Here is a 19,669-nt window from a genome sequence, read left to right on the forward strand (position 1 = left end):
ACGGACTACCGCTTGCCTTTGACAGTGCTGACTGTCCCTGGGACACGGGACAGCGGTGCTGACTGCCTGCCACCGCCGCAGCATTACTTAAAAAATTTAAAGGGTGCAGGGGATGTTTGCTTGGCCCCGGGCCCCCCCAGCCGCCTGGCCCCATAGCAACTGCATCCCCTGCACCCTCTATTGTTACGCCACTGCTCACTACATAATATGCCACATAAGTGCCACTTGCCTACATGCTCGTTGCTATGGGTTTCATGCTCAATGCCAGGGGTTTCAATGTTTCATGCTCAATGCCAGGGATTGCATGTGCTCTGTCAGGGGTCACATGCTTTCTGCCAGGGGTCACATGCTTTCTACCAGGGACTGCATGCTGTTTGCCAGGGGATACATGCTTTGCCAGGGCTTGCATGCAAATGCCAGATGACAGCAGCTTGTCGCTGTAAGGAAGCTACTGTAGCTTAGGACCAGGCATCACTGACAGGACATGCTGGGATCCATAGTTCCACAGGGGACCCTAGGAGATTCCACATCCGTTTTGCGGGTCTGTCCGCATTATGTATTATTTTTTTCACTTTGCAAGTGTGCAGCTTAAACGGTGGCCTCCTCCGGATAGTTTTCGGGGGGGGGGGGGGGGGGGGGGGTTCATTGTTGCGCATGCAATGTCTTGTCTTCCTGTCATGCGCAGTCCTGTTTTGCCTTTCACCTCGCTCTAATGTGCCTCACCCTAATTAGCCTTTACCAGTGGCGTAACTATAAATTTTGCTCCCCCCAGCCAAAATATTTTCTGGCGCCCCCCCTCCATACTGCCGATTATACATTATGCAACATATAATATATGTAATCAATGAAGAGGCGGCACTCCAAGACTTGCACAGTACAGTGTGCCAAAAAAACACAAAACTTACTTTTTAAATGCTCATTGTACACCCCTGTACTCGCTGCTTTGTGGTGGGGAAGCAGGGAAGTAAGTAAGGTGCCTGTCAGACATCACAGAGTTAGACTCCGCAAAGGTCCATGTGAGGAGGAGCTGCTGTGTCTGTGCATGCACAGCAGCACTCCCCAAGCAGCAGCGGCCATCTATGACAGTGGCAGCCAGCAGGGGCTGACTGGTAACTTTCAGCCTAGGGGGCACACAGGCAAGTGGCCCCTTTTTTTTTCACATGCGAATGAAGCTTAAAATGGGCATCAAAATGTTGGAGGCATGGTTTGCTTAACGTGAGTATGGAGCAGCAACAGGGAGAAAACAGCAACCACACACACACATATATTCTTATTTTTTACACACACATTCACACATACACACACACACATTTTTACACACACATACACACACACACACACACACACACTGACATGCAGATAAACTTAGACAAACACAGACAATAAAGAAAAAAATCAGCCTCCCCCTCCTACATAAACACACACTCACATGTATGGAACACTGACACGTATTTTCACACACACACACACACACACACACACACACACACACACACACACTAAATAAAGGAAATAGCAGCAAACCCCCCATACACACACACACATGTATGCTATGTAGTTACACATATATTTTTACATACACGCACACAATAATCCCCCCCCCCCCCATACAAACATGTAAACACCCTGACATTTATTCTTATTCTGTGTGTCAGCCTTTAGCAGATAAATTATCCCCACCCCTGTCCCTTCTTCCCTCCAAAGCACTCACCCAGCTGCTGTAATGGGTGCAGGCTGCAGGAGGGAGGGAACAGAAGCTGCCCGTGAGGAGTAGGAGACGTCGGACTGAGGGGAGAGAGAGGAGGAAGTGAATGATGTGGTGACACAGGAGGGGAGGGGTCACCCGGGAGTGCAGCTCCATTGGTGACTGGTCCCATGGGAGGGGCTGGCCACAACAGGATAGTTGCTTACGCTGTGTCTCTGTTCCGAGTCTGACTGCTTACTGCAGGGGGGGAGGTGCGGAGGGGGCTGCGAGGCTCCTGCGCCCCTGTGGAACTGGCTCCCCCCCGCGGCCGCTGGGGCTGCGGAGGCTTATTTACGCCACTGGCCTTTACCCTCGCCTTAAACCGCCACACACTTCACTCCACTGTGCCTCACACCTCACTCCAATGAGCCACTTTCTTTGCCCTGATGATCTCACCTCGCTAATGTGCCTCACACCAAGCGCCAACTGTTCCTCACACCTTCCCACACAGCTCCAAAATAGCCTCCCACCCAGTGTTCCCTCTAAGCTGTGCGCACGTGCGCGCGCACACAACTCGATGAGCGTGCGCACAGACATGACAACAGAGCGCACAAAGCAGCAGTAGTCCCTTTTTGCAGTTGTGGATTCAATTAATTTGTGTTTCACCCATTAACTACATTGTGTGCTGTGTTTTGAATGTTTACATGTTTAATATCATTTTGAAGTTAAGTTAACACAAATGCTGAACGTCATTTTCCAGTTATATATAAGTGACGCACAAAAATTTAAATTTCCTTCCAAAGTTGCACAGCCAAAATCTTTTGCCGCACACAGCCTTCATAAAATTAAAGGGAACATTGCTCCCACCTCCAAGAAAAATGCATCCCACAAGACAACCTAGGAACAACAAGTTTACTTAGGAACAAACCATTACAATTACCTTATAGTTTTATTTTTAAAATGCCCCAACACTGTATATCGTCTGAAATAATTGGCAAATTATTCCTTGGCTGAGCAGAGCGCTGTGAATGTTAATACATTACACAGAGCCTCAGCTTACATAGAAAGCAATGAAAGGAACTGCTGCGCCAGAAACTCCGCGAGACTAGCCGGCGGAGTTTTCTTTTCAACAGAAATGCAAAACTTTATTCATACATACACCGGACACAATGCGGAGGCGAACATGGGATGTCAGCGCACCCAGGGCCATCTTAACAACATTATGGGCCCCCGGGCAAAGCAGGGCAGTACTTACACAATGTATGTCAAATATAATAAAAAGCCCTTACTGCTTAATTTAGAGGCTGCTGTCTGCCAGACACTTAGTCAGGGGCTGGCTGGCAACTTTTAACCTGGGAGGCAAATGCATGAAATTGGCCCTAGGAAAAGCAACAGTAAAATGGCTAAGCATACAGATACCCATTCGGGGCAAGCAGAAATAAAAGCATTTGTAGCACCTCGCCACTTATGAGTAAAGGGGATTAATTGGGATGTAATGGGAAATCGAACGTAGACACATGTAAAGTTCAGTTGGGATGTGTGTGTGTGTGTGACACACGTGTATACACACACTATCAACCTATCACCCCCCCTTACAAACACACACCCATTATACTGTATATACAATATATCTACCAACCCCCACACACTCCTTATATACTATATACCTATCACTCCCCCACATACCTTTTATATACCATATGCCTAACCCTTCACCCTCAATAACACATTTATATACATAAATGCTACACCCACTCCAAAACCCACATATACAATATATCCATTACCCTCACACACCCCAAATTTATTATAGCGCCTACTGTATCTCCCCCACCACCACACACACAAACATACCCCATATGCCAATTACCTCCCCCAAATCACTTATATACAGAAATGCCACCCACATACCCCTTTTATGCTATATAAAAATCATCATCTACCCCCTAACCCCACAAACACATATATTTGGAGATCAAGAGGCCACACGCATAATGAGGCCATGCAGTTTTTACTTACTTGTTTGGGCTTCTATGTGGCTGGAGGATGTTCCTCCAGTATTTATATTTTGGGTCATACAGCAGCATTCTTCAACCTCTGTTCACTGCATTGCTCTCTCACTGCGGGGCCCATGGCAGGAGGTGGAGCCGGCAGTCATCAGGCACATGAAAGGAAGCCGGGCACCGTGGGGCTCTTGGCACGCTAGTATCGAGACAGGACACTCACTGCTCTGAGACTATATAGCAGTGCAGAAGTTGGAAGCAGGGCTGCGACCGCGTCCCTGCTTCATTGTCATTGGTGCGGCCGCCGCGTCCCCTCCCACACTCCCAGTAATGCTCTGCGGTAGACCCGCAGACTACAGGGTGGGCAGCGGCACCAGCAGAGTTATTAGGGAGGTACGTGCCAGTCAATGGTACAAGTGAGGCGATGTGGGGTGGTACGGTATACCGGCAACATATTTTTTAACGGTACGCCGTGCCACGCCGTACCACCTAACTTGCACCTATATAAAAGAACAAATGTCTCTTGATGAGAAACTGTGTTTAGTAGACCAGTATTTGATTTATCATATTACCTCCAATGGTTTTAGAGGTCCTTGACGAGCAATGTCTTTACTGAAATAAGGGTTCCTTCATTTCTGCAAATCGATGTTATGGACAATGCTTGTTAGGGGCAACAATGCCCTACCTGGCGTCCCGTGCCTTGTAATTAAATGCCTGCAGCGTTCCCCTCTCTCCAGCAAGCCTGTCTCCTCTCTGGCGGCTGGGTTTCAGCACAAGCCAGGCGGTGATGTCTGTCACTATCCTTTGACAGAGCCGGAGGTGTGCTGTACTTAATCTCAGTGCAAGCCGGGCTGAGATGGTGCGTGTACCGTCGTCTGTCACTATACTGTGATGAGAGCAGGGACGTGCTGGGGTTGAGCCGCTGTGGGTTTGGGGTTCTCAGTAGGAAATGTGGGCATGGCAAGCCTGTCCAAAGATATGCAGGGCTCCTCCAAAACGCGTTTCGACACTCACGGGCGGCTTTTTCACTCCTGATTTGAAAAAGCCGCCCGGTGAGCGGTGAAACGCTGGCATTTTTAGTAGATATTTTGTACATCTCTTACAGAGATGTTTTCACTCAAAGGATTAACAATATTGTGACATTATCAATGACATTGCTCAGAATGACCAAAATTATCAATATAATTTATAATGTGTGTATGAGGCTTTACTACAGTATATAACATAGACTAAAGACGTACTTATTTACTCAAGCATTTCACTGACATCCACTGTTAAGCTAGTTTTGTATTTCGAGCTTGAGTCCTATTGGGAGAAAAGCGCTATATAAATATTATTATTATTATTATTATTATAACAAGAAGTTGGCTTCTTATTAGTGTGTTGGCAATGGAGGTGTTTTTTTGTGAGTGTTTGTGTGTGAGATAGAGAATGAGGTGAAGGAGGTGGCATGTCAGGAGTCCCAGGACCAGTGGTGGCTCTCACCTCTGTGGAGAAGGGGGGCTGCTGCAATGCCGCCGCTGCTGGACTCCACCTCCAGTGCCCGCTGGTCCCCTGGTTTCTTTCTTCTTTGTCTTTTTAGTTTTATCTCTCTTTTTTGTCTTTCTTCATGTGCAAAATGTCATTGGATCCTTGATGATGTTGCAGCAGATATACTTAGGCGTTTATCACCCAGTTATAAGGTAATTATTTTTACCTTTCGTGTACAGTATCTCTTACTTGCATACAATTTTTCCCTATAATCCATCCTGGTCTCATTGGCGAGGCTAGACCTGGCAGCCTCTTCACCTCCTGAGAGTATACACTTATATAACAAACACACAATCAGGCAAAATCCATTTGAAAATAAATGTTTTAAATATTAAAAGTTTCAAAGCATAAGTATACTTTTGTACTCTGCATTATGAATTACAAAATGAGTGACCAAGACTGGCCGGCGGCTCTTTCAATCTTATCCTATAGAAGGACCAAGCTGGTGGTAGCCTCTTGACTCACAAAGAGTCATCCTTCAGCACTCAGGAGAGGAAAAATCCCTTGTGGGGGAAACCTCTGGGGGCTGAAGGACTGCCCATCCCTCTGGGCATTAGGAGGCTATGCAGAGTTACAATAACAAACTTAACAAAATACTTTATGAACATTGCAGATTGAAATATATATTAAACCCTATATATTATACCCTAATAGCTAATATTGGCTGATGCCATTAATATAGCTCCTGTCCACGTCTCCTGATATCACCCAATTCACATTCCACACAAAGCTGCGCAATTTTTGGAAGAGGGTGCTCATCCGCTTTTGAGAAGCACCGAATATTACCGAATGGCGACAATGTCACCATAGCTGTGATTTTCTGCTAGAAACTCCAATGGTAATAAACAAGTCCAAGGTCATTTTTTTTTAGGGTAGTCAAGCTCCAAGTCTGCAGGCACATCCAAATAAGGCACCGCGCACGCAGGGGAGGTTTCCGAGTATCTAGAAATTCTGCCGATGGTCGGATGTATCATGTAGTGGTGGTGTGATTTTTTTTTTGGAGCCTAATGCCAGACAGAGCTAAGCGGCGCCGACTGTCTGTGACTCCCTTCCTGGCTTCGGATGCAGTATCTGTGAGGGTGAGATGCAGTCGCTGGCAGGCAGAGGGGAGCATCTCCTCTCAGGCTGATCTCACCTGTACCCATAGGCGTGCGCAGCACATTTTATTAGGGGGTGCACTGTCAAAGCGGTGTGCCTAGCACCACCTATTGGGCATGTCTAACACCGCCATTGGGTCTGTCTAACACCGCCAACCAGAGTGCACTCACTACAATATAAAACGTCTCTTAGCCACACCATTATATCCGGCCTATTTCAGTTTTAATCTTCTCATTACTCTGTGTAACAGTATGTGCAAATAAAGTCAAAATCATATCTGGATGACACAGATATGTAGTGATATGACAATGGTGTAATACAATTAATAATGCAAAACACACATAATTGATTGATGGGCGCTTATTTTAATGTAATACAGGTCTAAAAAGCAAAAGTCTTTGGTAAAAGGTATTGCTGGTATTACTAGCAGCAATAAGTGTGGGGTGGGGGCACAGCATTAGGGGGTACCTGTGCACCCTTAACACTCAATGTGCGCAAGTCTATGCCTGTACCGCCAAAGAGGAGAGAAGCAGCAGTGCCGTGTTCTTTCCACTAATGACACATGCTGTGAGTGGTTATATAGAGAGATATAGAGTGATTATAGTTCTACAAAGGAGCAGGGAACTGACACATGTTTGGGTCGCACAGCACACTGTAGGGGAGGGTGGGGAGTTGTTTTTTGCCTGCGATTTCTGCATAAAACTGAGTGTGTGTGTGTGTGGGGGGGGGGGGGGGATTCGACTGAAATGTCTACCTAGAGGTGCTCTTCTGTCTATGGGGGAGGGGTGGTGCTGTATTAGCTATGAGGGGCTGTTCTGTTTATGGGGGGCTATGCTATAGGGTTCTGTGCTGTGCATGGTAATGCTGTGCTGTTCTATCTATGGGGCTGTGCGTACTATCTATGGGGGTCTGCCCTGTCTATGAGGACTATGCTAACTATCGGAGGCTGTGCTATCTATCTATGGGGAGCTGTTCTGACTATGGGGGGGGCTGCATTCTCTATGGGGGTCTGTTCTGTCTATGAGGGGCTATGCTGACTATGGGGAGCTTTGCTGCCATTCTATGGGTGGCTGTGCTGACTATAGGGGGCTGTGCCTGCTATGGGGGGGGGGGGGGCTGTGCTATCTATAGCTGTGTACACACTGACATAAATCGCTGGCAAGATGGTCGCTGACCGATCATCTTGACAGAGATTGGGGTGTGCACCGGCGATAAATTGCTGGGTACACGCTCCAGTTTTCAGCCCCCTAATGGTCGCTGGTCGGCAAGGTGTCACATTCATAAGCGACCATCTCTGGTCGCTGATGAAAACGGGACGCTGAGCAATATGATTGCTGAGCAATATATCGCTAGCAATATATTGCCAGCGATCATATTGCTCCGTGTGTACGCACCTTACGAGTGGCTGTGCTGTCTAACTATGAGGTCATTCTGTGCTAGCCATCTATGGCGGAAGGGGCAGTTTTTATTGGGTCTATAACAAATTATTTGGAAACCCCCCCTTTCTTGTGTTTGCCACTGTTTTCTGTGACAAGATACTTACCTCCCAGGGGGATCTCTCCCCAAGAAGGCTAGGTATATATGAGGAAACATCAGGTTGCAAAAGATGTATCTGAAGGATGGAAATGACAGCAATGGTTATACTGTGTCTATGTCCTGTGTCTATTATCAACGTGTTTTGCCCATAAAAAAGAGGCTTTTCTCCTCTTTTGCTGGCGAAACGCGTTGGAGGAGGAGAGGGAACCCACAGTCCCACACTCTTTGCTGCAAGCAATTGGAGAATCACCTTGAGACCAAACCAGCCTTTATTTTGAACTGCACAGGTCGGGTATCCTGTATCCGGGCATCCCGTATCCGAATTATTCCAAAAACCGTGTTTTTTTGGAATAATTCAATTTTTTTTTGTTCCCCCCCCCCTAACCCTCTTTTAATACTTACCAAGTCCTCCGGCGTCCATAGCAGGCCTTCAGCATCCTCTCCGGCGTCTCCAGCGGTCCCAGGAGTGCTTTACGCGAGTGCGCGCGCGCCGGTGACGTCACCGGCGCGCCTGGGAACTTGCGCAAAGCACTCCTGGGACCACTGGAGACGCCGGTGACGGTGCTGGTGGCCTGCCGTGGACGCCGGAGGACTCCATGGACGCCGAGGGACCATCGGGGACCCATCAGGGGCAGGTAAGTATGGCTAAAAAAAAATTATTGCAAAAACCAGAATATTCCCTTATCCGGAATGCTCGTGGTCCCGAGCATTTCTGATAAGGGATACTCAACCTGTATTAATGTCCTCCACAAAGTTTTGGAGAAGTGGTCCATAATCCAACTGAGTGAACTTCCCATGCACTGGCAGGGGAGTGCTACCCCATCAATAGAACGACATCCATACCAGTAAAGGGACTGACCAACACCAAGTTAAGCGTGGGCACACTGGACCCCCCACACTATTGGATCAATAAAAGGACATTACATAAGGCACCCCAGGAACGGATCTCATCCTTTCTCCACAAAGAAATCCCTCTCAGATGCTTCACATGCCTAAGCACCCTATTGCCACTTATTGTTGTCATTTGTATGATATTATTTATTTTTATTGATTATTTTTATTGTGTAGAAATTAATTGTTTTTACTAGATTAATATTGGCACCCGTCTATCATTTAAATTGGAATTTGTACAAACTAGCGCAGTGTACACCCTTTGTTTGTCTCAGTAGACATAATGCCTACTGAGCTGCACGCGTGTCCTCTCCACTCTTATAACACCCCTGCAGAAAGTGGTTGTGAAGCTGCTGTGGAAATATACATCCCAGAATGCCAATCTATACTGTTGCTTTGAGGTTTTAGTTAAACCAATAGAGTGCATGCCGGGATGTCTAGTTCTACTGCAGCTGCAGGTAAAATTATTGGCAACTTGTTCAAAATGTTCGTTAAGTGTTTATCAGGGTTGCGTAATACAGTTGTCAATTAGATGCTTTATGTTTTGTTCTTTAGGTGTATTTTTTTCAGTGCCCACATTTTTTTGTGAAATGTAAAAGTAAATCATATTTTCAACACTTTTTGTGAATTGTTATTAAAAGAACAACAAGCAGTGTATGTTTAATTATTTTTAAATGACAAATTTTGAACCTAATTCAACCAAAAACATGCCTTTCATCCTGACATTGCAAAAGCAATTTTTTTTTAATTTTCTTTTTTTTTAACATACACAGCACAAAACTCTGCAGCACAGAGATGGCCAAGAAGCCCAACAGAAAGTGATTCTGAGGATCAGCCGGCTAAGAAATTGATTAAACTCTTTGTGTGCTGCATTGAAATTCTAAAAAAAAAATGTAAATTTAACAAAATCTTTTTTCTTGTAGGTCCAAGCTCCGTTCCTCCTCCTAAATGCCAGCAAAGATCTTCTAATACAGAGCCAAGAAGGATGTTGCAGATGAATAAAATGCCCATCACAAAGGCGGTTTCAGGCCTTTATCATGAAGGCAAGTCTGTGAATTAAATAAAATACACAGTACATGACTGAGGCACACAAAACAGCTATAGCATGATTACTGCAGGTTATATTACTTTGTATGGGTTCGGAGATGGAGGTAGGCAATTTTTTCCAAATATCAGCCTCTTACGTACACTGAATAATTTAAAGACTAATTTAGGATCATTTAGGATAACTCATCATAATAATGTAAGCTTGACCCACGCTGCTGTATTTAAAATGTCTAAAGAAGTTTTTAGAAGATACTAGAATACAATGCTTAATCAAATCCAGTATATGCATTATACATGTAGATTTACAATACTTACCCACATCTGTCATAGGTTCAGATGACAACAACTTTGAGAGAATGGCATCACTAACTTAAGTGGAAGCTAGAGAGAGAAGACGGTAATAATGAATCTCACATCTGTGAGTAGAATGATACAGCCACAACAATCACTACTATCACTCTTGACTCAAGTCAAACTATAGTAAATGGAGTAAATGACAAATTATGAAACACAGCAGTTGGACCAACTGACAACAACCCTATTGCACCAAATGACAGCACTTACTGTAACAGAAATGCACAGAGGCACAATCACACCGTGAGCACACAGATGGCTGAACTATCTGATTGGCTGAGAGAATTCAACCACAAGTCCCAGCAGGCAGGGCATTAAATGACCCGCTGCTTCCTGTAGTTCTAAAACTTAACCAATAGTTAAATAAAAGACACACACACACCGTAGATAATAAAAGTTTATTACATACTACAATGACACATACCTACTTACCTATCTTGACACATAGCCTCAGTCCACTTGTCCTGTAGAAATTTAATTAGGTACCTGTGAAAGGAAATGATATTTACCATCCATGTAGGCACCCAGGGGGTTAAAAGAATAAACTAAGTAACCCGACACAGGACACATTGGAGGTACCGCAAGTGTGTTTACACTTGGGACTCCTCCCCCAAAATTAGGGATTCCCTGGTGACTAACATCACCGGATCCTCGCTTAGCCAATCAGGAGGGGGGGAGCTCCGCACCTGATTGGCTGTGCGTGGCTCCTTAGACATCCATGTTATAAGAATAACATGGGTGTCTATGAGTGGTTCCCACCATAGGCTGCAAAGCTGCTAATTGATCCTGACCGCAAATTAATTGCAGAACTACAGGTAGCAGTGGGCCCTTGCTGGGACTTGTGGTTCTCCAAGTCCCTGCATGCAGGGGAGGCTTGCTTGGACTTGTAGTTACACAACTTTACCCAATAGTTTTTGAACTTTTTTCAAAAACATCAGTCTGTTTCCCACTTCCCTGCACTGGGGACAGCCCCGGGCTTCAGCCCAGGCAGGGTTAATCCTGGAGGGGGGACCAGCCACTGGTTAATGTTTTGATTGGTTGAACTTGTATAAAAGTCTCCCCCTGGCTGTGGCATTAGCCTGCTGGCTGTTTGTGCCTGATGCTGGTTCTCAAAGTACTCATTTTGTGCCCCATATTTTTGGAACTAGGACCTGCCCATGAGCCTGGTGCTGGTTTTAGAAATACAGGGCAACCCAACATGTTTTGCCCCATGAATTTCTAGAACCAGGACCGGCTCTTTGAGCACGGGGCTGGTTATGGCCATTGGAAAGGTACCCCACAGAATTTTTTTAAATTATTTTAACTTTTTTTTACACTGGTCTGCAATGATCTGACTGATCTATGCAGGCTAAAACAAATACGCCTGAAAAATTAGTCATATTTTTGCGGGAATTAGCAAAAATTATTAGGTAAAATTTGCAACTGTTTTTTTTTTACATATGGTCACTTAGTAAATTAGCTAACTTAATTGTATTATAATTGTACTGTATGTTGTATTTGAATATGCCAAATACAGGCATATTTTATTTATTTAAATTCCCCTTCTGTATGTCAATCTTGCACTTGATGCTTCAATAAAAACATTTACAAAAAACAACAAAAAAACCCCAGTCTCTTTCCACATACAAAAATGTCCGCCTCCATAGAGAAGACAGATGCTAGATGGTACTTCTGCACCACTAGCATCTGTCAGGGTGCCCAGAAGTGCAGATTCTGGATTCTGGGAGTGCTGGTGTGTGCTGTGTATCTGCAGCGCTGGGAAATGAGCATGTAACCCTCCAGGCATTGAGGAATTAAAATCCCCTGATTAACAAGCATGTAACTCCCCCTGGCAACGAGCATGCAATCCCCAGTGGCAATGAGCATGTAACCCCACTGTGGCACTTCAATGGTAGATAAGGTGACCCACGGAAATAAATCATTAAAAAAAATAATGTAGAATGTTTGCATGGATAAACAGGCTTTGCACCCAGTCAAATACTGTATGCATATTATCTATCCATTGATCTAATTTCCTTATACAAAACTGTGCCTGTCAGTGGCGGAACTCCCGGAGGCAATGGAGTCATCTGCCGCCGGGCATCAGGCTTAAAGGGGCACTTGCTCCATTGCCTCCGGTGTTGCGCTTAGTGCCGCTGCCGCATTTATCTTATTCAGCGGCGCGGCTATGTAATGCAGCAGGGAGGGCGCAGGCAGGCGCCCCCCGTATCCTTGTGAGCAGTGGTGCGGGCGGGCGCAGCCCCCCCCCATCCTTTTAAGCGCCGCTTACTAAGCTGTGGTGCGGGCATCCCCCCTCCCCGTAGCCATGTGCGCAGCGTAAGCGGTAGTGCGGGCGGACATCCCCCTCCCCGTAGGATGTGCGCAGCGTGCCATTCCTCCCTGTCACCTGGCCTGAGCAAGCCAGCCAGTAATGAGCCGGGACTCGGGAGTCGGGCAGAAGACAGTCCACTCCACACAGCAAGCCAGTGTGCGAGTGTGACTGTCACGAAGCAGGCAGACGGCAGCTGTCATCTAAAAGCCGGGAGCTGGGTGGGAGACGCTGCAGCAGCAACCTTTGAGGGTAAGTCTATGAAGCCCCTCTCTCCCTGACATATTCTCTCTTTCTCTCCCTCTCTCTCTCTTTTTCTCCCTCTCTCTCCCTCTCTCCCTTTTTCTCTCTCTCTCTCTCCCTCCCTCCCCCCTTAGGGGGGGGGGCACCTTTTTATCTTGCCTCCGGGCAATGTACACAAACTTACGCCACTTGTGCCTGTTGTGTTGTTTTTAGAACTTTCCAATCACAGCGGGTAGCCTAAATTAAGCCAGGAATGTCAAAACACCAAAGTTCAACAAAAAGGCGCAATATATTGTACCCAATCAACATGTGCCTAAAAAGTCGGTGCCCATGTTGTTAATAATTACAATATAAAGGAGTCACTGTCTTCAATATAATGTTTGTGCTGACAGACACATAAAGTAATTCAACAAGAAGCCTACAAAATAGAATATAAACTCCCTCCACCGATTTGTGGATTCATGATTGATATTTAGGAATTCAAAAATTAAAAGGTTTTTAAAGCATTTGCTGGAGACCAACCACTGCTGGAGTTTTCGTATTTTGAAAGGAATTGCATAAATAAATAGTATCACCTTAAGGCAGTGGTTCCCAAACTGTGTGCCTAGGCTCCATGGGGTGCCTCAGGACACTTGCAGGGGTGCCTTGGGTTGGTGGACTAGGATCAATTCATATTATAAATGGTCAATGTAACAGGCAAAACTAGTGCTGGTGGCTGCCAATCATAATATATGTGGGCAAACAGGAGCAAATCCTGTCCCTCACCAGATAACTGTGACATATACTATACACAATGTACTTAATTAAAAAAAAAATCTACATTTCTCAGTAAGAAGCATTTGGCCTAGGGGTGCCTTAAAAACATTTTGATGCTCTAGGGTGCTGTGATTCCAAAAAGTTTGGGAACCACTGCCTTAAGGTAAACCAATTTAAAACCTGTTAGTGAGAAAATAATTCTTAAACAGAAATACATCTATAACTCATATAGTATTATCCATAAGGATAAAAATATAGTTCTGACAGTGATACCTTCCATATTGTAAAGTAGATGTTAAGTACAAACAGTGAAATCAGAAAGGAGGATAATATATTCATCTTAATCCAATGTGTGCAATTATCTTGTACGGGAAGGATAATTATATCTGATCATCTTGTGCTGCAGTAAATTATATTCCAATTTAACGCCCAAGTTTTTTATGCATTTTTTTTCCTTATACACAAACATATCATACATATTCAGGTGTACATAACTTGATTGATGTAATAAGCATTTTATTTTAAGATATTTTTCCCTCTTTTCTGCAGTAACTAGATGAAATATGTTTATTTAGGTTCTTTATCTATCTTCTATTTTTTTTTTTTAAATCCACAGCCTAACAAAAAAATAATACTGTATACTAATGTTTTTATGATCACTCAAACAAAATGAAGCATAGGGACAACTGTATCACGCTTTCTAAACAGTGGGGAGGATTATAAGTGAAGCAGTTGCCCAAATCCTCAATCAGCTACAACAGGTAGGAAACATTTATTAAGCACTTTCTATAAAATGATAGGTAAAAAAAAATGCCACTTCTTTAATCTTGATACATCTCCATCAATTTCCAACAAATTACAAAAAAGGGTACTTATATGTTAGTTGGGCGCCCACTAAGCTATTTGCTTCGTTTTTCGCGACCCCTCGTGGGGCTCGCTATGCTCGCCACACTTCGGGCACGGTGGCTCGCTGCGCTCGCCACACTATATAAAATCAACTCCATGCCGACATAGATAGAGGGGGTATGAGCGTAGTAACTATAATGGGCGCCCAACTAACATATAAGGGGATGCAGTTGAAATCCTGATACTTTCCCCCATCTGTGGGTGTCCATAACACCCATAGAGGGAGAATACATGAGTGTGCCGAGCATAGTGAGGCATGGGGCTCGCTGCATGGCAAGCGCAACAAGCCCGCAAGAGGGGGCGATCCCTTGTCGGGATTTCGGTGGTCGGGATTCCGGCGGTCGGGATTTTGAATGCCAGGATTCCGACCGCCGGGACTTCGTATGTATTCCCATATAAGTACCCAAAAAAGTAAACAATGGGTTCTGCTTCAGAGTCTGGCTTTGTTTATCCATTCCTAGATGCCAAGGGGACAATTTACTAAGAGTCATGTTTGTCTGAGTTTGGCCATTTTTTCAAACACATACCCTCAAACATGACACATTCCATTAGGTACAATGGACTTCCCTCTTACTGTATGATTGCCATCACCTGTGTAGAACTAGTTAATTGATGAGAATCAGCAAACTGAAGGTAGGGTCACAGTTGGAGAAAACAATGTGAAGGTTCAACACGTTTCCCTGGATTCTATACTCAGGCAGATCTGCTCCTGAGGAAGCTGGAGTATAGTATCTGGGGAAATGCATTGAGCCTTCACATTGTATTCTCCAACTGTGATCCTACCATCAGTTTGCTGATCCTTTATTTAGAAACAACTCCTTACCACACAAGTGGACATTGCTCGTTTTGGGACCTACCCTTAATATCCCACCTATCATGAAAACAGCATATGCTAACCAGTGTCGAACTGGCCTACAGGGGTACAGGGGAAACCCCCGGTGGGCCCCACTGCCTGGGGGCCCCACCTCCAATTATAGGAATCAGGGTCCAGACTGTGCACATGAATTATACATTATACAAATGCTACATGATACTGCAAAGGACTATGGTATATCTTCTACTGAGCACTGTTGTTACTAATGTGGTACATTATCATACATGCACAAGCAGAATTTACTATACTATTTACTTTAAAGGTTTGCCAAACTTCTGTGACAGCTGACCACACTCTTCTGGAGACTGGCCACACTCCTCTGGAGACTTGCCACACCCCTAAAATGGGCCCCTATAGCAACATTCCCCGGTGGGCCCTTCATGCCCCAGTCCGACACTGGTTCTAACTGCATCTCCAGAGAACCAACACCACCACAGGAACTGGTTAATGCCATTTGAGACATCCAGCCATTGTTCCAAAACAACCAGGACAACAAATGGATTGGTTTCAGGATTCCTGTGCCCTTTTCAATATAGAGCAAGCAAGGATCAGTGGGAGACATCATTACTTGTGTAGTTTCAGGGCAGCACTTAAGTAGTCAGTGCAGTGTCCCTGTCAGCATCGCAGCCAGCATAGTCAGCATCCCTGTCAGAGTCAGCGTTGCGTTCCCGCTGCCAGCGTAGTCAGTGTCCCTGTCAGCATCAGCATCATGTTCCTGCAGTCAGCTTAGTCGCATAAAAAAACAGTCACGTACAATGCATGTGATCAGTGCTTAATTAATTAAACCAATTTGTTTGATAGAAAAATTATAGCTTTTACTGTCAATAAGAATAAAAACAAAACAATATACAATATGATGCGCAATAGTATTAATACACAATTTGGAAATGGTTAAAATCACGCCACAGGAAGATGGATGGAGTGTGGAAATGGCCCAGGGAAACAAGGGGATATGGGGGTACAGTGGGTCACAGGTAAGTGCACTTTACTGGTTGGTGAGTGACCTTTTGGTCCAATGAAATCCACTTTTTAGAGATGATATTGATACTCACTAGTTGTTACGGCGTAATGTTGGCCGTTGGAGGGAGAGAACCATAGGCTTCCGCTGGTATTTTGCCCTAGTGGTCTATGTTGGACCATAGCCACCAGGGTAGTTCATTGTTCTGTGTCCGCCCAGTGGATGGATTGTATGCTGGAAATAAGGCTTGTGCTCACAATGTTCTCCCACCATCCTGGCTAGATGGTAATATGCCACTGGGGGGTTCAGGGAGCAGTGTCCGCCACAATGTTGCAGTTTTAAGCAGGGGGATGCCTGGTATCCGAAAGTCCACACTGGGCAAAGCGATCCACACTTCTTAGGTCCTGGGCGTGAGAATTTGGCTGTCACTAACGCGTTTCACTGCCAACTGCAGCTTTATCAAACCTTGCAGTAAAAGCTATAATTTTTCTATCAAACAAATTGGTTTAATTCATTAAGCGCTGCTCACATGCCTTGTGCGTGACTGTTTTTGTGTGTTTTTCTCTAGGTGGGGATTGACTACCCCCCCCCCATTTTGAGTAGCTGCTTTACTTAGAACTACAGCTACTGTCATAGCGCCTGATTTCTTTCCTTGTGAAATATCTCCAGCTTAGTCGCATAGTCAGCTTGTATCTGTGACTGTGTGTACGTTCGTGGCTACCTGGAGCTTACGCAGTTAGCGGTCAGTCAGCATTGTGTCACCGCTTATTACATTGTGTGGGTTATGGCTGCCGAACCATTGACCATTTTCAACATGCCGCAGACGAAGGAGGAGTCGGTGGAGTTTTTCCAATGCCACCACTTGCTGCCAGAGACACAGACCTGTGTCAACGGGCATCAGAATGCCGCTCAATGTAAAGGAGCGTATGTGGCGCTGCCACATAAGAAGCTGTGGGAAGAAGGTCAGTCTCTGGGCCGCACAATGGTTTTGCAGAAGTAACCTGACCTTTCTGACCCTTCTGCAGTTCATATATTGATGGGCGGCGGAGCTGACAAGCATTCAGTTTTGTGAGCGCCACCTCAAGATTTCTAACAAAACCGCCATTATATATAACAATCTGATGCTTGTTCTGATGTCCCAGCCCCAACGCTGGATTGGCGGACCTGGCAAAATCGTTTAAGTGGACGAAAGTCTGTTTGTCCAGCGTAAGAGCCACTTTGGACGCATCGTACCACAGCAGTGGCTATTCGGTGGGATATCGTGTGAGACCGGTGAATGCTTTATCACACCAGTGGCCAGCCGTGATGCCAGGACCCTGATGTTTGCCATCCAGATACACATCAAGCCAGGTACCACCATCTATTGAGACTGTTGGCGTGCGTACAATATAAAATAATTTGAGCAGGCGGGGTACCACCACCTGCGCGTCAACCACCGGTAAAACTTTGTGGACCCAGACACTGGGGTCCATACCCAGAATATCGAGAGGCTGTGGGGCTCCTGCAAGTGGAGAAATAAGAGGCAGAGGGGCACTTCCCACCAATACCTGGACTCATAATTTTAGGAATTCATGTGGCGCAAAACCCTAGGGGCAGAGGACGCTTTCCTGCGCATATTACATGCACTGACTCTTGTCCCTGGACTCTTATCTGGAGGGGCTGCTGTCAGGGAAGAATAAATGTTTTTGAACTTTCTGGGACTTGTTGTTCTACGCTTTTATTTAACATTGATCATTGTTTTTCTTCTTTCTTCTTTAAGTCATTAAAATTCATTTGACAGTTAACACGTGTCATCATTATTGTTTCAGATGGATGACATTACAAGTGTGAATGTGTTACCAAAACATCCCCACTAACCACGTCAGCCTGAATCAAAGTAAGCAGACGCAGTACGCATCCTCCCCCACTATCCACGTCGGTGTGGAGTTGATATTATAAAGTGTGGCGAGCCCGAAGCGTGGCAAGCGCAGCGTGCCCCCGTACATGAATTCGGAACTGTTTGAACTGATACTAAGTTGCCTCACATTCTGGGATAGACACTGGCGGCGTTGTTCAGATTTTACTGTATTATTGCATATTGGCTACAATGTTGAATGTTCGAATTATTATCCTGCAGTCTGGGACACTGTATTTCTTTATTGCTATTTATTTATTGCAAATTCTGGCGATTATGTATATACATTTTTTGTACAGCTCATTCGGATGTTGATTACACTGTTACCGCTCTCTCCCATCCCCCTTGTTTGACAGTATGTAAATTTTTCTTTTTTTCACTATGACTCCTTGCCGGTGCGGCGCCGGTGATGACATCACTCCCCCCAGTGGGTGGCAACGCTGCACATGGGGGTTCCTCACTTGGGTGGCTATAAATTCTTGGCATGTACTGTATAACTGTATATCCTGATGAAAGTTTATTAAAAAAACTGAAAAGTTGATATGATAATGGTGGTCTCTGCCTAATCTTTCATCTTCTGAAGTCCTGTGGAGTGCCGCCTACCCCCTCTACAATTCCTACAGATAGGCTATCTCGCCTCTCCTATAATCCCTCAAAAAGGGCCACGAATAGTGAAAAGAACGATCCGGGCAGTTCTGCCTTCGGACCCCATATTACCATCGTAGGTACCTTTTAATTCTACATGCTATCCTCCTCATAAGTTTTTTCCTCCTAAAAATCAGATTAAGAAAATTACTTTATCTCTCTAGATTGTGGGAAGTCTTACTAAAAACCTACACTTCCGTCAGTGATTGATTTTACACTGTTCTTTCTCGGTATGTACCTCCTTCATTATTGTACCACATCATTGTATATTTTTAAACCAAAAACATTGAATGAATAGTGTGATTTATGTTTGGCATTCTTTCTACCACTTGCAGTGCATGTGTGCATAAAAAACCCCTGATGAAGCCTTCCTGATAGGCGAAACGCGTTGGGTTATTTTTGTTGACATCTCGAAAGAACACAACATTGGATTTTTAAAAAAAGTTTTAATAAAACATTGTGTTTATACTAATTTGTATGTATCAATTTATGAAGTGAATTATTACACTCATATCAGGTGGTGGAATACTATTTAGCGCTCTCTATATTTTGGTTTCTATATCCCTCTACAATATATTTAATTATTTAACCAGTGTATATTTACAACTTAAAATACAGCAACATTAATGTGTATTTAGTATAGAGTGTATATTACAGGACTTTGCATTAGGACAGTTCAAATAATAGATGATTTCAAATATATCATCAATCTAGAATTCTATGGTGGATTATTTGTTTAACTGCAGCTGTCTCTTCCTTTGTTCTATTTGATTTTAGAAAGTATAATAGTATGATACCAAGGGAGAGGGAATAAAAGCAGCTTACAAACATCTAAAATGACATGAAACCTGTCAAAGTATGTCAATGCAATGGACCTTAGAAATTCCTTGATGAATTGACTCAAATTTGGTTTTGAACTGACGGACAAATTACTAGGTTATT

The sequence above is a fragment of the Crinia signifera genome, chromosome 5 (genome assembly GCF_055691185.1).
Source record: "Crinia signifera chromosome 5, ASM5569118v1, whole genome shotgun sequence".
Taxonomy (NCBI): domain Eukaryota; kingdom Metazoa; phylum Chordata; class Amphibia; order Anura; family Myobatrachidae; genus Crinia; species Crinia signifera.